A 24,314-nucleotide genomic window follows, 5' to 3' on the forward strand; every position below is an offset into this window, starting at 1 on the left:
TCCTGCAGAGCTAGTTTTGTACCCCGAGAACTGGGCGGGCCCTTCTCAACTCCACCCGCTGCTGGGAGCGGTTGGCCGGTCGGCTGGAAATTCCGAAGTTTAAGCAAAGGGAGGGGGTGGGGACTTGGCCAGTGCAACCGTAGGCACCTAAGTGTGTGTCGTGAGTGTGTGAGTTGTGAGTGGAGGCGGGTAAAATTCCGGACTGCGGGCACATGTCGGGACATGTGGCAGCTGGAGAGGGATTCACAGACAGTTTGAGAAGGTTCAGCCATAAGCCCCATCTCTGGAGAGGCAGCAAGGCTTTCATAAGGAAGTCTGCCCATCCTACTACAATACTAACTCAGCAAAGTCAAGGAACCAGTTACAGGTGCACATGCGCAAGTCTGTAGGAACACGGAAAACACACAGCCTAGGAGGGAAGTCACTACAGAAATAGCCAAGATGCCTAAGAGAAATGAACACCCTAGCACACACAAACAGACACAACCCTGCCTGCTTTAGCACACACACACACTCACAAGCACACACACACACACCACATTGTAGAGGCGGAAAAATTTCTCCTTTCCTTCTAGTTTCTTTGGCTGGTCTAATAATTAGACATAGGACAGATTAACAGGAGAGAACAAATTTAATTGCGTACTTACAGGAGCCCATGAAGACTGGAGACTCAAAGGCAGTCAGTCAGGCAATTGAGGCTTACAGGCCATCTTGAGCTAAGGAATGGGAAAGAGGCCTGGGGCTTGAAGGGGAGGTGGGTAATTCACAGGAAGGTGAGAAGAGCAGATGTTTGCTAATTAGATGTTTGACCTGCTAAGCAGGTAAGTCTTTCAGGTGAAAGCTACCTCTGGGTCAGGCCCCCTACCTAAATTATTTAGGCAGTTGTCTGCGGGGTCTTGATTTCCTTCAGCTCCAAATAATTCACATGCCAAAGTGGCACATTTCGGGGTGGCATATTCTGCTCCCCTTCAATATGCACATCACACACACACAGAACAAAGGTGCAGCGACTGCACAGGGGCAACCCAGCAATGTGCAGACATGTTCATACATGGCTGGAGCAGAGACCACAAAATACAGAGGTGAGAAGTTAGCAGCCATCTGGGTTTAAGTGTACGTGAAGAACACTGAAACTGTGAGACATTACGCAGATGTTGTGGGAATGATAATAACACAAGAGAGAACTGACACATTTTCATAACTGCCTTAGAGAAAGCTGCTCATGGACACAGAATTTAACATCTTTTGAGCACTCAACAGGTCCAGACACCCTGTTAAAAGGTACTTTTGAGTACTGAGGTAGGTTTCAGCATGTATGCTGCTGGGTGAGCCAAGTGCTTTATCTAAAGCAAACACATCAGGTTCTAAGAAAATGGAAGACTAAGTATAAGGGGAACCCAATAGAGCTGCTGTTCCTGTCTGTCTAATCAATCACATGAGGCATCAGGGGAGAATGGCATTTGAGATGACCTTAAATGGTGGGTGGGATACCACAGAGTCAGATGTGTAAGATGACTGAGAAAGAGAATGGAATCAGCAAAGGCCTTGAGCTGGAAAAGTACAGGATGTGTTTGGGGAATCACAAGAAAAACAATCTCAGGACAAGTTTCCTGTAATGGAGTAGTGGTGAAACCCAGCAGGACCCTGTGGGGCCCTCCTGGGTACCAAAGCCTTTCCGTGTCCCTCCTAGACCTTCCCTGGGTTCCAAAGGACAGATTCAAACAGTTGCTGATTAGGGAAGGAAGGGAATGCAGAAACAGGAGTAGTCAAGAAACAATAGTGCAGGACTTCCTTGGTGGTCCAGTGGTTAAGACTGAGCTTCTACTGCAGGGGGCGTGGGTTTGATCCCTAGTCCGGGAAGATCTGAATGCTGTGCATCGAGCGCAGCCAAAAACTTAAAAAAAAAAAAAAAAAAAAAGAATGGTGCAGTTAAAGCAGGGGCCTGGTTCCTCCTCAAGGGATATACATAACAATATATCTTTGAGTTCTTCTACAGGAACTAAGGCCCTCACTCAGTTGGAGGATGGTAACTTCAGGCTGAGTACAAGATTCCTGGAGCACCACCCTGTTACCTCACCACCAACCAATCAGAAGAAAGTCACACACCCCAAATTTTACCTATAAAATCTTTTCCCCAAAAAACTGTCAGGGAGTTTGGGGTTTTTTGAGCACAAGCCACCCATTCTCCTTGCTTGGCCCTGCAATAAACCTTTCGCTGCTCCAAACTCCGACGTTTCAGTTTATTTGGGCTCACTGTGCACTGGGCACATGAACTTGTTCCATAACAGTGTCTTCAAAATCTCATTTCTTCCTCTCCAAACTCATTTTCACCCCTCTTCTCCTCTTGTGCTGTGCTCCAGCCAGCCAGGGCCTCCTCCTTTCAGTTCCCAGGACTTGCCAAGCTCTTTCTCACCTTAGGTCCTCTGCTTAAATTGCTCTGCCCTGGCACTTGCAGTTTTTGGCAACTTCTCATCCTCATAATAAACAGGAGGGAAGGGGGCAGGGCACAACCTTTAAAAGACTGACATAGTCCTTGAGGATCCAAATTTTGCCTTTAAAAACTCTTCTCTGAAAACCATCAGGGAGTTTGGGGTTTTTGAGCAAGAGCCACCTGTTCTTTTTGCTTGGCGCTTGCAATAAACCTTTCTCTGCCCCAAACCCAATGTTTCGGTTTGTTTGGCCTCACTGTGCATCAGGCACACAAATCTGGGTTCGACAACAGTGGGAAGTGATGATGGCTGGAAAGGAATTAGGCAGTGAGGAGAGCTTAGCTGTCAGGCCAGGGGACTGGGTTTGACTCTAGACTGTGGAGCTTGTGGGTCATGGAATGACATCAAAGAAGGGCAAGTTCAAAGCTGGGAACTGAGTGGGACAAGGAGTATGCTCTGGATGTGGAAACACTAAGGGAGAGACACGATACTATTGGAGAGGCTTGGGTAGGAGGAAAGGGCCTGAAATGGGCTATGACACAGGGAACATGAGGAGGGGTGGCTTTAAGAGACATTCCTAGCATAAGATTACCAGAATTTAGTGATAAGACAGGTAGCATTAGAGTCAGGGAGCATGAAGGGACCAAAGCTGTCTCCATGGATTTGAAATGCATCTGCCACAGAGCTTTGTACCAGATCATATTATGCCTGGTGCACAGGATGAGAACATGTATGACCTCTTCCATTAAAGGCTGCATCACACATGTCTTTGTGTCTTCCATAGAGCCTAGCAGGGTGCCTTGCATGTACTAGTTGTTCAATAATCTTGATAAGTGAAAGATGAAAATGCAGAACTAAAAAATGCATGTATAGTATACATACACTGGCTGGATCACCCCAAGATTTTGAGAGAGGCATACACTCCTTCAAATCCCACATATGAATTTATAACCTCTTAAGAAAAGTTGGAACAAGTCTTACACAGACACCAAACAAAGAACACCTAAGGGCATTTCTCAGCCAAGGATGTGCGGGGTTGCAAATAAGGGGACGGCCCACAGTTGGGCTATAAATAGAGACATTATTGCTGTATATACTATTGTTTCCTGGGCTTATAAGTTGCTTTATTTTACACCCACCACTCCTGTTTAAGCACACTAGAAACTTTCAGCATTACACACTTCTTCCTGATGAGGCATAAAACACACCTCCTCTACAAAGACACATCCCTTTCCCACACCTGCCTTTCACATCTGCCATCATCGTTACATTTACAACCCAAGCACAGTGAGCCTACCCACCCACCTACACCCTCATTCCAAGGCAACCTGCACACTACACAACGATCAACATAAATACATGACAATTTACATGTATGGACAGGCTCACATGCTCACACAGACATAAACTGGGGATGGGAGAGATAGTGATGATGGAAGAAAACTGCTTGGTGGGAGAAGGGGAGAGTCACCCAAGGTTAGGAATGCATAACTTGTTTATGATGGAAAATTTCTCCAGGGCATTAGGCAGGGGAGGGGAAATGAAGGGGATGTCAAGACCCTGTCTCATACTCTACCTCCTGCATCTGGAATCTGGGCCTCCAGCCGGCCCTAGTTATCCTCACTGTCCTCCTGGCACAGAGAGACCTTTCTTTGTGGCAAAGTCAGAATGGGACCGAGAGAAGAACCAGAGAACCCAGACGGCTCACCATTCCTTCTCAACCAATCCCATCCCCATTCTGGTACTCTCAGAGAGCCAGGGCTCTGCCCCACCCCCTCCCTGCCACACAGGAAGCTGGGGAAGGTTGAGAGTGAATCATTAAGTCAATGACAGGGTGCAGGGGTGACAGCTGGGGGATGAGTTAAAGCCAGAAAGGGCCAGGGGCGGAGACCAGCAGCTGCACGGGTTCTCACTGCCCTAATCCTAGGGAAAGGCCTTTGCCCCTTTCCATTTCCAGCTCTCCTCATATCATCCCTATCTGCCCAAGATCACCAAGTGCTTTCATTCCCCTCCTTTGACCTGTGTTCTTGACCTCCCACTAACCTCTCTCTTAGCCCCTTGTTTGTTTTCTTGTTAATGCTTACCACAGTAGGGAATCATTTTACATATTTGTTTACTTTTTGTTGTGTCCCTCCCCCGCTGGAATATCATCTCCTCGAGTATACGGGACCACATCCTCCCTTTTTCCTCATGGTATCTCTGTGGTTTCTCCAGTACTTGGCGTTTCACCCAGTAGGGGCTTAATTGAAGTATAGTTTATTTACAATATTTTATTAGTTTCAGGTGTACAACATAGTGATTCAATATTTTACAGATTGTACTCCATTTAAAGTTATTACAAAATAATGGCTGTATTTCCCTGTGCTATACAATACATCCTTGTCGCTTATCTTTTTTCTTTTTTGTTTTTGTTTTCTGCGTTACGCGGGCCTCTCACTGTTGTGGCTTCTCCCGTTGCGGAGCACAGGCTCCGGGCGCGCAGGCTCAGCGGCCCCGGCTCACGGACCTAGCCGCTCCGTGGCATGGGGGATCTTCCCGGACCAGGGCACGAACCCGGGTCCCCTGCATTGGCAGGCGGACTCTCAACCACTGTGCCACCAGGGAAGCCCGCTTATCTTTTTTATACCTAGTAGTTTGTATCTCTTAATCCCATACCCCTATCTTGCCCCTCCCCCATTCCCTCTCCCTATTGGTAACCACTAGTTTGTTCTCAACATCTGTGAATTGGTTTCTGTTTTGTTGTATACATTAGTTTTATTTTTTAGATTCCACATATAAATGATAACAGAGTATTTGCCTTTCTCTGTCTGACTTATTTCACTAAGCATGATACTCTCTAGGTCCATCCACAGTGTTGCGAATGGCAAAATTTCATTCTTTTTTATGGCCGAGTAACATTCCATTGTGTGTGTGTATACATATATATATAAATATATACCTCATCTTTATACTTTCATCTATTGATGGACATTTAGGCTGCTTCCACATCTTGACTACTGTAAATAATGCTGCTCTGAACATGGAGGTGCGTGTATCTTTTCAAATTAGTGTTTTTGTTTTCTTTAGATATATACCCAGGGGTGGAATTGCTGGATTATATGGTAGTTCTAGTTTCAGCTTTTTGAGGAACCTGCATACTGTTTTCCATAGTGGCTGCACCAATTTACATTCTCACCAACAGTGTACAAGAGTTCCCTTAATAAATATTCTTAAATTCATCTCTTCTGAGGAGCTACCCCTCACCCCCAGAGGTGTCTGTCCATACAGCCGTGTCTCTTCAGAGGCCTCTACATTTCCTCTTCAAAGAGGAAGTTGGGGGATACTCAACTGTGGCTCAGGGTGACCTGCCATTGAGTCAGGAATAACTGTGCAGTTGATGGATGGCAAAGCCCTGGCTCTTACCCTTTATAAGTAACATAAGAGTGAGTCATGCCTACTGCCCGACCTGGAATACTGCTGCATTGCTAACCACAGGCTAGAATGGGGGACAGAGGTAATGGGAAGGAGGCAGAATGGGCAGAGGAGAGGGAGACAGATATTCGGAAGTGGGTGCTTCTGAGAAAGGGAAGCAGGGATAGAGGGATGGAGCCAGGGCCTTGGGGTCAGGGAATGAAAATTAAAGACTCTCAGCTGCACCTGGCATTTAGTAGATGCTCAATAACTATTTATTGACTTGAGGTGGGTTTGAGATAGAAGGGAAACATGCAGTAGCAAAAAGAGTATATTATCATCTAGTGGCATTAGAGGAAAGTAGGTTTAAATTCCAGCTCTGGTACTTATCAACCACGAGGTATTGGGCCAGCTACTTAACTTCTCTGAAAATGTTTCCTTAACTGAAATATGGGCCAGCTGGCCTTAAGGTTGTTGTAAGGACTAAGAATATGAATAGGCACAAAGTGGGTGTTTTTTCCATAGTGGCCATTATTATAATTATGGGAAGAGGGACTGCTTTGGAGCAGATGTGGACAGTAGTGAACTAACCCAGGAGTAGGAGACCAGGATGATAAAATAGCCTCCAAGTGCTAAGATCATCAGGGGATACAATTTCTCTTTCTCTTTTCGTCCTCCCTTCTCTCCCTCTCCATTTCAGGTAGGTTTTGTGGCTTTTTCTTTTCTCCAAGGAGAAGCAGAGACTTCTGCATTCCTAGTTCTTGTTCAGCCAGTGAGAATGACTGTAAACAGCTTTCCCCTGGCCCCCATATGCACACACATTCTAGCCAGAACAATTCTTGCCAGAGGCATGGGGCGGGGGGGGGGGCGGTGGTGAGTTCTAGGCAGCAAGTTAATAAATGACCCCCAAAGACTTTCATCTGGGCCTTAGGAGGGCCAAGATCAGGCCCTGGCAGTTTTCCCTGACGCAAAAGGATGGCAAGGGTGCCTGGAGGCCCAAGGCAAGGTCACAAAAGAACATGATATCCCCTGCCCTGGATTCAGCCCAGCCTGGCCCGGCCCAGCCCAGTCCAACTCAGCCAAACTTCCCCAGAGGCTGCTGAGAGTGGGGAGCTGGGAAAAGAACCCAGCATCCCTGTTCTGGTCCAACACTGGCTTCCTAGGACCCCAGGGTTGTGGCTCCTCCCTCTGGCCTCAGTTTCCTTCTCACCAGATTATAACTCCGTGAAAGCAGGACTTTATCCATCTTGTTCATCGTTCTATTTTCAGTGTCTAGAGCATACAGACTGCCTGAAAAGGCTAGAAACATAGGGCTCCTTAATTCATTAATATTAGAGGTGTTCATGTGGGAGTCTCTCTGTAGATTGCTCCAATGTCAGCATTGGAGAATATGACTGAGATTTAATTCAAAGCGTAATGTGGGGGGGTGGGCAGGAAGGGTGACAAATAAAGCATGTCCCCTTTTGTCCTGCCTTTTCAGACACCCTGTATTTACTGAATGAGTTGATCTGTAAAGTCAAGGGCTTAGATTAAAGGCTCTCGAATGGGCCTCCCTCCCCGGCAGCTCCTTGATTCAGCAGCTCTCCCCTGTGTGTTCAAAAGTTAGCCAGTGCCTCCCTCCTACCTCCAAAGCAGCTGCGTGCATAGGCCATTTTCTTTGAAGGTTAGGAGGGGTCCAGCCTCTGCCCAGAGATGCCTCGGGGGCGGGGCGGGTGCTCCCGGCTGGCCTGCCTCCAGCACGAGTGGGGATCGCGTGTTAGGACTGGAGCTTGATCGGCTGCCCCGGTCTTCTGGGAAGGGTAGATGCCCTGTGTGACTCAGAACCAAGTTAGGGAAAAAACAAGCTCAGTCAATTGCTGGCACCTTCCCGGTCTGGCCTGGCTTTGACTATGAGCTCATGAAAGAGGAAGCTGGGCTGGGCTGGCCAGTAGCCCTGCTTTCCCTCATGTTCTCTCTCCATCACTCACGGATTCCCTAGAGCGTCTGGGCCCCAGGCTACCGTCATCCTGGCTCGGGCGGCCCTGGCCCTTTTATGACACTCTCTCTTCCCAGACCATCGGTCAGTTGTTTCCCCAGGTTGGAAATACCACCCGACACTGAAGAGGATTGCTCACAAGGGGAGGCTGAAAAAATATCATGTGTCCCTTGGCTCTGATGATCTTATCCACTGCCAACCACGACCATTTGGGTTTGCTCCTGTGACTGCTGTATCTCCCACACAGACCAACTGGTGGTAATCCTGGGAGCCCGAATGAAGAGGTTGCTTGAGAGCTAGGGTTCCCCAGTTCAGGAAAGAGACAGAGGGTCCCAAAGTACTGGGCACCTGAGCCACCTTCGGGGCTGATGTATCCTAGTTGAGACCTACTTACCTAATACTTTTGGTGTTCAGAACAATACACTACCAGAAAGGCACATTTGATTTCAATGGAAACAATGACAAGGATGGGACACAGAGAACCTTCCTAACTCTTCTCCCTCCATTCCATCTTCTATCTTCTATGCCTTCCCCAGAGCTTTCTTTTTTTATTCTTTTTTCTTTTTTTTTGGCCATGCTGCATGGCATGCAGGATCTTGTTCCCCCAAACCCGTGCCCCCTGCAGTGGAAGCGCGGAGTCCTAACCACTGGACCACCAGGGAATTCCCTCCCCAGAGCTTTCTTGTTAAAAGAAGGACTTGACCAAGTCAGTGTCTGGGTTGGTAACTTCAGTGCCTCTAAACTCTCTAGTGGGGCTGACACTGGCCTCCCAACCCGAATCAGGCAACTTTACAGGCTTCTCTCTCCACTCCCTGACTGCTTTCCCTGCTCCCTGAGCTAGGGCACCATATACGATTTTGTACTTTTTCTCATTCATGCCAAACTCTTACCCATTGGACTCTTCACATGCTGTTTTCTCTCCAACCTCCTGGGGGAACCGTGCCCGTGACTCCTCCATATAGAATTAGTCCATCTACTTTGTATGTAAATCTCTTGAGGCACCAAACACAGTATATTATAGATATTTGTCTGTTGATCTTTCTGATTGCTTAGAAGTGCACATGGCATTGTGATGCAGCCATTTTGATGCCAGGGACCTTTTGACAAGGCCCCCTAAAGTTATTATATTGTCAGCATTTAGGGACTTCTCTGCCAATCCACTGGCTAATGGACTTTGTGGGCACGGGTTTGATCCGTGGTTGGGTAATGAAGATCCTTCATGCCGCATGGAGGAACCAAAAAAACAAAAACAAAAAAAAAGAAATGTACAAACCAGATACTCTCAGCCCATCCCTGTGGGCTGTGCTCATCCTGTCTCTCTCTGACTCCCACCCTTTCACATAGAATTTGGTAGTGCTTGGCGATATTACTTTTTTTTTTTAAGCCAGGTATATTGGGGAATTCCCTGGCAGTCCAGTGGTTAGGACTGTGCGCTTTCACTGCCAAGGGCCCAGGTTCGATCCCTGGTCAGGGAACTAAGATCCCACAAGCCTCGCGACACAGCCAAAAAAAGCCAGGTATATTGAAGTATAGCTTATATACAGTAAAATCCATCCTTTTTAGGAGTACAGTTTGATGAGTTTTGACAAATTCATATAGTTGTGTAAATGCCACTGCAATCATGATATAGAATATTTCCATTGCCCCAGAAAGTTCCTTATGCCCCTTTGGAATCAATACCCTCTCTTCGCTCCTAGCCCCTACTGACCACTGACCTGATTTCTGTTCCTGTAGTTTTGCCTATTCTAGAATGTCATATAAATAAAACTACAGTAGACACTCTTTTGTGTCTGGATTCTTTTGCTCAGTATAATATTTCTGTGATTCATCCATATTCTTGCATGAATCAGTAGTTCTTTCCTTTTGATTTCTGAATAGTATTTCATTGTATAAATATGATACAGTTGGCTTATTCATTCACCATTGAAGGACATTTGTGTTTTTTTTCTTGATTTTGGCTATTACGAATAAAACTGCTCTGAAGAGTCATAAACAACTTTTTTTGTGGACGTGTGTTTTTCTCTTGAGTAAATATCTAGGAGTAGTATAACTCAGAATATATTTAACTTTATAAGAAACGGCCGTGGTTTACCATTTTACACTCTGACAGGACTGTTCTAAGGAAGCTGCATCAAAATGTCCCTGTTGAAAGTTCCTGCATCAAATCTGTCAAGTCAAAATGTTTTCCTTGTCAGAGAACAGGTTGACATGTAGGTTACCTCAGGGGACAGGGATAGGCTGGAATCCGGCAATCTGCACCCTGAAGGACTGGCATGGCATGTCTTCAGGAGGCCACAGCAGTTTCAAGCCACCCTGCTGTTCAAGCAGCTCCAGGAGCACACCCCACCTCCCGGCCCACCCAGCCCACCCTGTGGCTCAGTATCTCTCTGTCTGCCGCTCTCCCCAGCCTCAGTCTCTGCCACGTGGCCCTGCATGGGCCCTGGTGCACAGTGTGAGGTAACACAGGCCCACGCTGCTTGGGCACACACAGTGCCCTGTAGGCACCCTCCTGAGCACTACCCAGGAATCAGTCCATTAAACCTTCACAAACCTCCACTGTCATCATTGTCTGTACCCTCATTTTACCAAAGAGGAAAATGAGAAGTTCCATGAGGCAGCTCACTTTCTCGAGATTACATAGCGGGAGTTAGATTCGAACCCTAGTCTACCTCATCCCAAATCCAGCAGTGTACCCCATCGATCAGAGAGTGGACGCTGGAACCAGCTTACTCTGGTTCAATTCCATGTTCTATTCATCTAATTTTCGTGCTAAGTCTCTGAGAAGAAGGCCTTTACAACATCCCTTTCACGTGAGGATACAGCACAGAAACTTTGCATGGCAGCAAGGGCTAGAGCTGGGATTGAATTCCAGGAAGTCTGGCTCCAGAGACAAAGCCACCAACCTCTAGGTTTCCCCACCTCTTAGCAGTCCTCATTATTAACGTTATATTTGGCTCACTGCCCTAGCTCGTTGTCTTTGGGGTTTTACGCTGCTCTGATATTTGCGTCCTTGCTTGTGTTTCACTTTCAAACTCTGAATGGGTTATGCACACGTGCCCCAGGGTAGAATAACATTGTTGGGCAGCCCTGTTGGGCATTCTCTCCTCTGCTCATATCGCTGGACTCTTGCCAGCCCTTGGGAGCTGCCTCTAGCTCAGGCAAGGATCCTAATGCAGCAGGGGAAGTCGGGGAGGTAAGGACATCTGCAGGGTGACCCATGCCTAAGAAGTCTCCAGCTACGTTTTTCAGGAGGACATGGTATAGTCAGAAGACAAATGAAGGTCTTGAGGTCATCTTAAAAGATCATTTGTTTCCTCAAACAATTTTTTTTTTTTTTGGCCATGCCACATGTGGGATCTTAGTTTCCTGACCAGGAATCAAACCCATGCCCCTTGCAGTGGGAGCACAGAGACTTAACCACCGGACCACCAGGGAAGTCCCTTCTTCAAAGAAATTTTGAGCTCTTTCAGATGACAGACTAACCATTGAACCCCCTGTCAGGGCTGAGTGCTGTGCCTAACTTATATTAGGTACTCAGTAGACTTTGATTGAATGATAAATTAATGAATGAATAAAAAGACCCAGATCCTCTTAAGTTAGCTCTGTGCTGTCGCATATGGTAGCATGTGGCTATTTAAATTTTAATTGATTAAAATTAAATACAATTTAAAATTCAGCTTCTAGGGACTTCCCTGGTGGTGCAGTGGTTAAGAATCCGCCTGCCAATGCAGGGGACACGGGTTCGAGCCCTGGTCCGGGAAGATCCCACATGCCGCGGAGCAACTAAGCCCGTGCGCCACAACTACTGAGCCTGCGCCCTAGAGCCCGCGAGCCACGGCTACTGAGCCCACGCGTCCTAGAGCCCATGCTCTGCAACAAGAGAAGCCACCGCAATCAGAAGCCTGAGCACCGCAATGAAGAGTAGCGCCTGCTTGCCGCAACTAGAGAAAGCCCGACCACAGCACCGAAGACCCAACGCAGCTAAAAATAAACAAATGAATAAATTTATTTAAAAAAAGAAATAATATTTTTTTTTTTTTTTTTTTGCGGTATGCGGGCCTCTCACTGCTGTGGCCTCCCCCGTTGCGGAGCACAGGCTCCGGACGCGCAGGCTCCGGACGCGCAGGCTCAGCGGCCATGGCCCACGGGCCCAGCCGCTCCGCGGCACATGGGATCCTCCCAGACCGGGGCACGAACCCGCATCCCCTGCATCGGCAGGCGGACTCCCAACCACCCGCGCCACCAGGGAGGCCCGAAATAATAATTTTTAAAAATTCAGTTCCTCATTCGCATCACCCACATTTTAAGTGTACAAAAACCTCATGTAGCCAGTGGTTACTATATTGGAAAGTGTAGGTATAGTGCATTTCCGTCATCACAGAAAGTTCTATTGGGCAGCACCGGGCTAGATGATGAGTGGGGTGAGAGAAGGAAAACTGCTGCACTCTGAAAACGTTCACTGTGAGCTGATGGCTTTCAGTGAGCTGATGGCTTTCATTTGCTTTCAACACTTTTTTTTTTTTTTTTTTTTTTTTTTTGCGGTACGCGAGCCTCTCACTGTTGTGGCTTCTCCCGTTGCGGAGCACAGGCTCCGGACGCGCAGGCTCAGCGGCCATGGCTCACGGGCCCAGCCGCTCCGCGGCATGTGGGATGTTCCTGGACCGGGGCACAAACCCATGTCCCCTGCATCGGCAGGTGGACTCTCAACCACTGCGCCACCAGGGAAGCCTGCTTTCAATACTTTTAAAGCAGTCAAGATCAGTCTGCTCTAGTTGGATGAGGTCTCCTACCGCCCATTCAGAGGTCTAGAAACGACTTCTTCAGAAATCTATTACTGAAAAAGGGAAACGTGGTTCTGATCATAGCCATGACCCAAACTTCCGTGAAAAGGAAGACAAGAGGTTGAAGGGGGAACTAAGAGAGTTTTTTTCTGTCATAGGCCACACGGAGCCAACTAATCCAGGGTACTCTGCATCCATTATCTCATTCAGTCCTCCTAGCAGCCCTGTAGGAAACAGGAGGGCAGTGGAGATAAGTGGCTGAAAGTCATAGAAATGATGGAGGCGAGTCCCTGCACTCAAATCATCAGTAGATTGACTGTCAAATGTGTTCCAACTATGAGCAGTGGAAGGTAGAAAGATGGATAAATGGGCCTCAAGAAGTTTATAACCTAGTTAAGGGAAAATAAGAGACAAATAATAACTATATAACTGTAACTGTACACACATATACACATATATGTACAATTATATGTATATATTTTATACATGTACACACTAATATATGCACATACACAATAACATAATAACTAACATTTGTTTGGTATATTAGAGCTTAGCAAGTACTTTTCCTCATCTGAAGACCCAGCAAATCACCGTGTTGAATGTCAAACGAATGGAATGTTGAGACAGAAAGCGAGCATTTTAGGAATTCAGAGCAGGGTGAGATCACTGCAGGAAGGGGTGATGGGGAAAATTTTGGTTGAGGCCTAGAACTAGCAGAAATGCTGGGCAGTCACACAAACCCGAATACAACTCCTGGCTTCCCTACTAGAAACCTGCCAGGATCTCTACTGCTAATAGTTTTAAAGGAGATAATTGTAAATTCATCTTACTTTCTAGAAGATAAAATGCTAACTAAGAGTGCTTAGCGGTCTGTGTTTTCCCTCTGGTCCTCCACCCAAATGATCAAAATATTAAAAAAAAAAAACTCTCACCTGTTTCATAGTGATTCTAAAATCACAGGGTAACCTGGATACTTTAGATGTGAAATGGTTTGAGTTGCCTTTACTTAATAACCCTGTGATTATTAACCCAGGGCACTTCCCTCGTGGTCCAATGGTTAAGACTCTGCACTACCAATGCAGGGGGCCCGGGTTCAATCCCTGGTTGGGGAACTAAGCCCTCATGCTGCAACTACTGAGCCCACGAGCTGCAACTAGAGAAGCCTGCACGTCACAACAGAGCCCACGCACAGGAACGAAGACCCAGTGCAGCCTAAATAAATAAATAAATAAATAAATAAATTTACAAAAAAAAAAAAAGCTTAAAAATAATAATAACCTGTGATGAGCATCTGATGGTACAGCTCAAACACCTTATTAACACCCAGAGTTATATAAGGTCAGCTCTGCCCATAATTTCTGCAGTGAAATGCAAGAAAATCCAGCCCTGCATTTTGACTGGGCTTGCCTAGTTTCTCCTTACATAATCGTAGTCACTTCCCTGCCAGTAATAATTTAGAAATGTCTTTCTAAAGTCCTGTGCACTTTGCCTCAGCTTCCTTTAAGTTTTCTAAAGCTTTTACCTTCCTTCCTTAGCATTTGGTTTCCTTTGGTTGTGAGCCACAGAAGCTCATTATGGCTAACACACAGAAAAGTTTAGTATGTGTGTCAGCTAGGATTAGAATCAGCTGTGAGAGACAAAAAATTAGAATAGTGGTTTACTAGATATAAATTCATTCTCTCTGATAGAAAGTCTAGATCAAGGCTGGCAGTTCAGGCTTGGCTAGAAGCTCACTTTGTTGCCTCACGTCCTCAGTACGTGGTTTTTACTTCATGATCTAAGATGGCTGTCCAAGCTGCACATTCCAGCCAGTAGGACAGAGAAGGGCAAAGAAACACATCCTTTCCTCTTAATCCATTGACAGAAGTAATGCACAGCATTTCTGCTTATATGAAATAGGCTGAAGTGAAGTCATTTAACCATATCCAGCTGCAAGGGAGGCTGGGATATGTGTTATTTACTCCAGGCACCCCTGTGCCCAGCTGGAAACTGAGAAGAAGGGAAGGGTGGATACTGGGAGACAGCTGGGTGGCCCTCCCACTGATGGGCAGGGTTTAGGAAAGTGTAGGAGAGAGGGGAAAGTGGGGCTGGTGTGATGGGAATAAGTGTGCTTTGTGGAATTTTGAAGGAGCTGGCTGGAATAGAAAATTAGAAATACTGGAAAATGAGGTTAGGTAAACAAGGTGAAAGCCAGATCTCAGTGAGGGTCCAGGAAAGCAGACAAAAGAATCTTTATCTAGTGCCATTAGAAACAGGAGGCATTAAACTTTTGGGTAGGGGAGCTGTTTGATCAAAGGCATTAAAGAGATTTTAATCTGGTGTTTACCTGCGAGTCATGTTGTGTGGGGGGAAGGAAAAACAGGAAAGGGCAGGGAGGTTGGAGAGGAGACCAATTTCACAATCCAGGTGTGAAGTGATTATGTGGTGGCAATGGGAACAAGCAGGAAGAAATAAATCTGAGAGGCATTTGCCAGAAAATATGTTAGGATTGATGGCTGGCTTGATAGGGAGTTTCAGGATGGGGCGGCCAAGAAACAAGTAAACAAGTGAACCTGCCTTGATAGGTGTTTTAGGTTGGGTCACCTAGAGGCAGAGCCTGGCACAGAACTTTTGTCCAAGGGATTGATGCGGGGAGGAGAAGAGCGAGAGGGACAAGATGGCAAAGCCAAGAAGCTAAGCAAGGATGTGGGCTAAGCTGTAATCCGAGTCCACAGGGAGACTCTCAGCGCAAATCACCCGAGTCGGCTCCACCTTGAGAGAAGGGGGCTGGTGTTTTACAGCTGCGCATCAGGCTGTCAATGGCTGAGATCTGTCCAAAGTGTGTGTTGTGGGGATGGCTTGTCTCCCATTCGGTCCAGGCCAATTCTCCAGAAAAGGGGCCAGCTGTGTGTGGTTATCAGACAACATGCCTGGTACCTGGGGGATGAGTAGACCAGCTGGTAAAGAGGATCTGGGTGAGGCCCAGATAGCATCCATTACAGTGGGTCCATTTTGGATGTGTTGGACTTGAGGTGGCAAAGAAATAAGGTATTGGCACATGACTAGAGGGAAATTGGCAATACAAGATAGGAGTTCATGTCGATGAACAGGACTGGTTATGGAGGTATTGGAGTGGGAGACTCTGCACACCGGTGATAGTTTCATCAAGAAGGAGTGAGCCCGGGACTTCCCTGGTGGTCCAGTGGTTAAGACTCCATGCTCCCAGTGCAGGGGCCCTGGGTTCAATCCCTGGTCAGGGAGCTAGAGCCCGCATGCCACAACTAAAGAGACTGCATGCCACAAGGAAGATCCCGCACGGCAGCAACGAAGATCCTGTGTGCTGCAACTAGGACCAGGCACAGCCAAATAAATAAATATTAAAAGAAGAAGAAGAAGAAATGAGCTCTTTGAGGGCCATGGATAGAGAGAGGGGAGCAAGCCTTTGGAAAGTAAGTTGGTTACAGCCTAGTGGGAAGGTGGGAGGAAGAGGAACCAATGGGTAAAGCAAAGCAGAGACCGGTAGAGAAGCATGTCCGCGTGGTAGTTGACCTTATATTAAGACTGGAAGTCAAGGAAAGAAGTTGAAGGAGAATGAGTATGGAGAAAAAGGTGAGGTGTTTTTCTTTTTTTTTCTTTTTTTTTTCCTGTACGCGGGCCTCTCACTGCTGTGGCCTCTCCCATTGCGGAGCACAGGTTCCGGATGCGCAGGCTCAGCGGCCATGGCTCACAGGCCCAGCGGCTCTGTGGCATATGGGACCCTCCCGGACCGGGGCACGAACCCGTGTCCCCTGCATCGGCAGGCAGACTCCCAACCACTGCGCCACCAGGGAAGCCCAGTGAGGTGTTTTTGACTTTAGTCAGTTGGGAGGTTGTTGGTGGTCTTTGAGGGAACAATTTCACAGCAGGACAAGGTTAGAAACCATGTGGTCGAGGCTAGTTTCCACATTTAATGTCATTCCATCTGACTAACTCAACTCGTCTAGGGTACTTTCTCCTTCAGTTTCTATGCTGCTCATTCTTGCTCCTTCTAAGGTTACTCTATGTTCTGCTTATCTAATGTTGCCTAAAAGATTACCCCAAGACTTAGCGGGCATGACACTCTTTGTTACCTTTATGGGTTCTGTGGATCAGGAGTTTGGATGGAGTGCAGTGGGGATGGAGATGGCTTGCCTCTGCTCCATGATGTCTGGGGTCGAAGCTGGAAGACTCGAAAGCTGGAGACTGGAACCATCCGTCTGCAGGATCCTTCATTCACACGTCTGGCAGTGGATGCTGGCTATTGGCTGGGGGCCTCAGTTCCTCTCCCTTGGTCTAGATTGGGCCTCTGGTGCATGGTGTCTGGGTTACTGAGAAAGAGAACCAGGCATGAACTGTACACTTTTTATGACCTTACTTTTTTATGATCGACATTGCTTTCCCCCTACTCCATTGGTCACGGCAGTCACAGCCCCACCCAGATTCAAGGGGAAGGAACACGATCCCACCCTGGTGTGTCGGTCACGGGATAAGCAGAGTATCGGAGGAGGATACCCATCTTTGGAAAATATAGCCTTTCATCCTCTGTCAGAACTCTCCATTTGCTTCTTATGAGTGGCCCCATTTATTCAACAGTCATCAGTAATAACAGCAAGTGGAGGAAGTTCCTGAGGACAGGGGTCTGGCCTGTTACGACTGTCTTCTTTATCTTTATATCCTGAACATCTTGAGCAGTGATAGCCTCACAATAGATTCCTGTGGAAGGAAGAACTCCTTTTAAGTCTATTTTTCTCAGACACTGCATCGTTTGATCCTAAACTAGCTATCGTGACCATTTCACAGTTGAAGAAACTAAGGGGCTTAGAGGGGTAAGTGGGCTACCCTTCAGATGACTTAGCTAGCAAGAGCTCAGCTGTGACATGAACCCAGGTCTTCTGGGTTGAAGTTACTTTTATTAAGAACTTGATGCCTCCAAACAGCGGGACTGTTCCTTCAGTGCCCCTGTCTCCTCCATCCTCACAGTAGCCCAGGGCCAATTACGGGGCAATGGACAGTGATCCCTCAGCTGCTGACTGACCAGTCCTGCACTTGATACACTGATTTAACATGGTGATTTAATATCATCATTTAATATGATTTTGCATCTCTTTTCTCAAGAGAGCAGGAGAGGGCTAGGGCACAGACTCTCGTGCTGCACTCAGCTTCCGGGCTGGGTAGAAGGCCAGGACGAAGTTGGTCCTCATCTCTCTGAGTGGGCAGCACCCATGTCAGGAGTGTGGGGGGAGAGGAGATGCCAAGAAGAGTTCTGTTGGGGCAATCAGATGGTGATCTGAGGCAACCACATGGGAAGAGGGGGGAAAAGCCTAGAAGGGAAGTGGCTGAGGTAGTTCCTGTAGGTTCAGCTCAGAGGGGAGTGGGGAGCCAATTTCCGCCCCCTCCCCAACTCACATCCCAGCCCTAAAAATGCTTCACAGCCTCAGGAGGAAATCCTGGCCAAGTATCCAGTGTGGGTGGCAGGGGTGCTCATCTAGATCAGGAGTGGGTGGGAGCACATCTTAGAGCTTATATCAGGCCCCAATTTTCCAAATCCTGCCTGTGCCCTGCCACCTCTGCCCCCGCAAACCAATTTTTGACTTTATCTCTTTAGAAATGTCCCCAGGCTAGCAGTTTATTTCTCAGAGATTGCAGATCAGGAAGGACCTTCAGAAACCACAATTTCCACTTCCACTGTGGGACAGAAAGCATAGGGCAGCCTAACCCCTCGATGCCCAGGAAGTAACAAAGGACCAGCTACTCTGGGTTGTAGGACTACTGGCCTTACCAGGTCCCCGCTCTCCCCTACCAGCCCCGAAGGGACCTCTTAGAGTCCTTCTCTCTCTGGTTTCTCCCCATCCTGCTCCCCTTTGCTAAAATGCTTACTTTCTCTGCTCAGGCCCTTTGAAAGTAGCTCACTATGACTTTTCATATCACCTCCAACTCTTCAGCCTCACCTTCATGGACCTTGGTGGCCCAGCTTCAACTGTATCATACGTGAGTCACCCCTGCTCTTTTGTTCTAGCCCCATCAACATGCCTGTTGCTCTCCCCCACGTAGGGATTACTCACCGCTTAAGTCACCAGTCCCTCTGGAATGTGCCCCCTCCTCCATGACACCCATTCTCCCCACATCCTTTATTATTTTGTTTAAACTAACAATGCTTTCCCCCCTCCAATGATTAAAATAATGTGTGTTTGTTGTGGAAAATCTGTGAAATGCAAAATGTATACAAACACAAGAAAATAAAAAGTACCCAAAATTCCACAATCCCAATGTAGATAACATTACCATTCCAGCAGATTTCCTTCCAGTATTCTCATCACAACTCCTTCCTGCTTCAGCCCTTCATGCATGCTTATTATTCCTTTTTATTATTCCTTATTATTCCTAAAAGTCTCTCCCTCTGTCCCCCTCTCTTTCTCTCTTCCCTTCCTAGTTCTGTGAGTCAATCAACTCATCATTATCATAAAGGTCACTCTCTCAGTTAGGTCTCCCTATTACACATTCACAATACCCAGTACTTTTCCTTGTAGCACTTGCCACAACTAGAAATAAACCATAATTTTTGTCCTCGTGTGTTTAACGTCTGTCTTGGCCACTTGACTTGACGTAAGGTCCATGACTGGCTTTCTTGTTTATTCAGATGACCCTAGCATCCACCACAGTGCTCTGGATACAGAAAAAACACAGTACATGGCACCAAGATGCCTTCTTGAATAACTGTGTGTCTGTCCTCTTGGCACTTCAAAATAGTCAATTTCGCAAATACAGTGAATCAACTGCCATATGCCTGACCTGGTTCCAGGTACAGGATACCCAGTTCTTGCCCTCAAGGAGCACTTAGCCTTCTGAAGGAGACAGACCAGTAAATGCAACATTTGAGTACATCTTTAAGTACATCTTTATGATGATCAATGGTATTGAGTAACACATAGAGGAAGGGTCCCTAAACCTTGGGGGGAGGTCACACCATTGTTTTATTTTGTCCTTGGTAATGCATTTACTTTGTAGAATCAGAGGATAGTAGAATTGAGTGGTACCATAAGATCAATAGACCTTATCTTGTCCTACAAGATGAGGAAACGAAAGCAGTGCAGGGCAGTAAAGTGACTTGGCCAAAGCCATTGGGTAGTTGATTGGTGGTTGATCGGGAAATAGACCTCGATCTTGAGATTCCCAGCCCAGTGCTCTTTTCCACTGTGCCTTGGGGGCCTCTGGTGCATCCCCTTCCTTCATCAGCCCCCAAGTCCCATTGATTTTCCCTTGTAAAGATCTCTCCAGTCTGTCCACTTTCCCTCACCTCCCTGTCACCACACTCCAAGTCTCCATCACCTCCAGCCTGCGTGCCTACCCTACCTCCTACCTTATCTCACTGCCTCCAGTCTTGCCCTGCTCAGATCCCTTCTCCGAGTTGCAGCCAGAGTGAGCCTTCCCAGATCTGAGTGTGAGCATGTCTATCCCTTGCTTAAAGCCCCAGAGGCTTGCCACCAAGCTTTTAGGAATATGTTCAAAAGTCTTCTGTTTTCCTCTTCCATTTCACTGAAATATAATTGACATACAGCACTGTATAAGTTTAAGGTGTACAACATAATGATTTGACGTATGTACTACATGAAATGATTACAATAGGTTTAGTGAATATCCATCATCTCATATAGATACATTAAAGAAATGGTGAAAAAAATTTTTTCCTTGTGATGAGAACCCTTAGGACTTACTCTCTAACAACTTTCATATATAATGTACCATAGTGTTAACTGTATTTATCATGCTGTACATTACATCCCTAGAACTTATAACTGGAAGTTTATACCTTTTGACTGCCTTCATCTGATTCCCCCTCCCTCCCACTCCCTGCCTCTGGTAACTGCAAATCCGATATTTTTTTTCTATGAGTTTGTTTGTTTGTTTTTGACCTATAACTGACCTATAACACTATGTTAATTCCTGATGCGAAGCATAGTGATTTGATATTTCTATACATTTCAAAATGATCACCATGATAAGTCTAGTTGTCATCTGTCACCAAAGATATTATGTAATTATTAACTATAATCTTCACGCTACACATTTATACCTGTGACTCATTTATTTTATAACTGAAAGTTTGTACTTTTTGTACCTCTTAGTCTCTGTTACCTATTCCTCTTATTCTCCCACCCACCTCCCCTCTGGCACCTGCTTGTTCTCTGCATCTATGACTCTGTTTCTGTTCAGTTCTGTTTGTTCATTTGTTTTGTTTTTTAGATTCCACATATAAGTAAAATCATACAGTATTTGTTTTTCTCTGTCTGACTTATTTCACTTAGCATAACATACTCTAGGTCCATCCATGTTGTTGCAAATGGCAAGATTTCATTCTTTTTTATGGCTGAGTAATATTCCTGTGTGTGTGTATATATATATATATATATATATATATATATATATATATATATATATATATATACATGACACATCTTCTTTATCCATTCATCTATTGGTGGGCACTTAGGTTACTTCCATATCTTGGCTATTGTCGATAATTTCTGCAATAAACATATGGGTGCATATATCTTTTCAAATTAATGTTTTTGTTTTCTTTGGATAAATTCCCAGAAGTAGGATTGCTGGATCATATAATGGTTCCACTTTTAACTTTCTGAGGAATCCACACTGTTCTCCATAGTGGCTGCACCAATTTATATTCCCATCAACAGAGCACTAGGGTTCCCTTTTCTTTACTTCTTGGCCAACACTTACTATTTGTGGTCTTTTTGATAATAGTTATTCTGACAGGTATGAGGTGATTGTGGTTTTGATATGCATTTCCCTGATCAGCAATGTTGAACATCCATTCATGTGCCTCTTGGCCATCTGTCTATCTTCTTTGGAAAAATGTCTATTGGATTCTCTGCCCATTAAAAAAATTTTTTTTGATGTTGAGTTCAAAATTCTTTCTTTTTAATTTTTATTTATTTATTTATTTATTTTTTGAGTTCAAAATTCTTAATATGGTATATTAATCTGCTCAGGCAACATAACAACATACCACAGACTAGGTGGCTTAAACAACAAAAATTTATTTCTCATAGTCCTAGAGGCTGGAAGCCCAAGATCAAGGTGCCAGCAAGGTAGGTCTAATTCTGAGGCATATTCTCTTGACTTGTAGGTGGCCACCACCTCCCTGTGTGCTCATATGGCTTCTTTCTTCTCTGTGCACACATGGGCAGAGAGAGCTCTCTTGTATCTTTTATAAGGACACCCATCCCATCAGATTAGGGTCCCACCATTAGGACCTCATTTAATCTTAATTACTTCCTAGAGACCCTATCTTCAAATATAGTCACATCGGGGTTTAGGGCTTCAACATATGAATTTTGAGGAGCACAATTCAGTCCATAGCATATGGCCTACCAGGTCTTTCTTTCTTTTTTTTTTTTTTGTGGTACACGGGCCTCTCACTGTTGTGGCCTCTCCCGTTGTGGAGCACAGGCTCTGGACGCTCAGGCTCAGTGGCCATGGCTCACAGGCCCAGCTGCTCCACGGCATGTGGGATCTTCCCGGACCGGGGCACGAACCCGTGTCCCCTGCATTGGCAGGCGGACTATCAACCACTGCACCACCAGGGAAGCCACCCAGGTCTTTCTTGATTAGTCCACCTCACCAGCATCCTCTAAGCCCCACTCTTCTCTCTGCCCCCATGCTTCTGTAACTTGAATTTCTCTTGGTTCCTCAAACTTGTCCAGATCTCTTACAAATCTAACCCCTCCATCACCTTCCTTTCGTCCTCTGCCTGTCCCACTGCTATTGGGTCTTTGTAAGAAGAAATCTATCTAGCTTTAGAATAAGCAGATATGGTTTTGCCACCTTTTGACTCGAGTCCATCGAGGCATCACAGGACCTGTCTTGGACCTCTTTGAGAATCACCTACTCTTTTGAGAACTGAGAACTGAAGATAGTAGAGTGTACAACCCCCTTTGTGAGCCAGAGACCAGAACTCAATTCCTGCTTTATTGGTGAGCTTCCTCCTTTTGGATCTATATTTTGGCCTTTCAGTTTCTTCTTAGGGAGACCCACTGGACTCATTTCTTGAGGGACATGGCTCTCCCTTGCCTGTTAAGCAATAAACTAGCTTCCCCTCCCCCAGCCCTGATGTCTTTCTATTTTGGTTTGTCACTTGCAAGTCTCAGTTTAAAGGTCTGTCTCTAAGGGAGGTCTTTCCTGATACCCCATCCTGTGTTTAGTTTTCTGGCTCTGCATTCTTATGGCAGCCTGTACTCTCCCTTTTTTAAGAGTTACCACCTCGTTTCTATATGTTTTATGTCTGTCCTTCTGAGCTCTGCAGGGCAGGAGGCATCTCCATCTGGTTGGTTGTGGTATCCCAAGGGCTAGTACGGTGCCTGACACCTAGTAGGCTATCAGCAAATATTAGCTTTTATTAGTAGATGCTCCGTAAGTATCCACTGGCCTGCATTGTCTTCAAAGAGTTTCTCAGATAGTGTATGCATTTTGTTTTCTAAAGTGGACTAAAATTTCTCAGAAGAATCCTCTTTTCCTTTCTCTAAATCTCCCACACTATGACCATTATGGGTTTCTTCATCCAAGAAACATTTCGTCAATGATTATTAATTGATCTCCCTACAATAACTTTCCCAACAGGCATCATATTTGAAGAAATAAGAAAATTTAAACAATATGTTATATAGCAGAACCACTTATTATGAATTTATTGTAAGAATAATCTATTGAGAATTAACAAGGAATAAAGGAATTCTTCTCTTCCTCTTCTGCGTAGTCAGGACTTTGTGTCCTTGAAGTTGTGGGTTTCCTGACCGTTGAGTGGTTTGGCTTTTTTGTGTGTTTTAGAAAGAAAGGTAAGAATCAGACTGGGTGGGGGTTTATAGGAAGCCCACACCAACGTAGGCCTTGGTTTTGGAAGGTGCTGGATGTCTGGTCTGAAAGGGAAGGATGAAGAGGCAGGCAGTAACCTACCTCTTGGATGGCGCTTGGACCTCTGGGGACTCAGAGGAAAAAGAGGGGATCCAGTTTCTCCAGGACATGTGGAGAACTGGGCCTTTTCAAGAGCAGCCTCTCGGATGGTATTGGCTGCCAGCATCCGTGAGAACTGCGCCCAGGTGCTCTGTACTGGGTATTTTCAGAACTTCAACAACTGCCCCCAGGTAAGGCCAGATCAAGACCATAGAGAAAAACAGAAAATGTTATGTTGCCCCTCCCCCCAGTGTAATTAAAAATAAAAGAACTACATAAAACCAAAACGAGCTTTAAGGATGTACTATAGATTTGTGATTTTTCCTAGAAGCCTGACTACTTGGATTCCCTCCTGCTCTCTCCATCTCCTCCTCCTCTTTCTTCTTCTTCTTGAACATCAAATTTCCAAAGTTGATGGTTTTTTTTCCTCTCTCCTAGCTTTGCCGATGCTATGCTTGGGCGATTAGGAATTGCCCAGGCCAGCCTAGTGGTCTGTTTCTGTTGGACCCCCGAGGCCTGGATGAGGAGCAAGGCAATGCTGACCAGGTGGTCAGAGGAACAGACTCTCATCTGTTTCCTCAGGACTGCAGAAGCCTTGTTTGATTGTTTGATCCAAGGGAGGGAGTCTGAAAACTGTCAGACACTAGAATACCATCAGTGATGGGCAGGGTGGAAGCCAGATTTGATACGAGTGAGTCCGTACAGAAACAGGACATTACATGTGCCCCAAGAGCTGTGGATCAATTCATTCATATCTATTACATATATAGGGAT

At 46.0% G+C, this 24,314-nt stretch overlaps 1 non-coding gene across 1 annotated transcript; it reads left to right on the plus strand.

Moving 5' to 3' along the window:
* The first annotated feature begins 13,617 nt into the window (after positions 1-13,617).
* Positions 13,618-13,690, plus strand: TRNAG-ACC (transfer RNA glycine (anticodon ACC)). Its single transcript has one exon. It is a non-coding gene; the product is annotated as a tRNA-Gly (tRNA).
* Positions 13,691-24,314: the final 10,624 nt, after the last annotated feature.

This window comes from Mesoplodon densirostris, chromosome 10 (assembly GCF_025265405.1).
Source record: "Mesoplodon densirostris isolate mMesDen1 chromosome 10, mMesDen1 primary haplotype, whole genome shotgun sequence".
Taxonomy (NCBI): domain Eukaryota; kingdom Metazoa; phylum Chordata; class Mammalia; order Artiodactyla; family Ziphiidae; genus Mesoplodon; species Mesoplodon densirostris.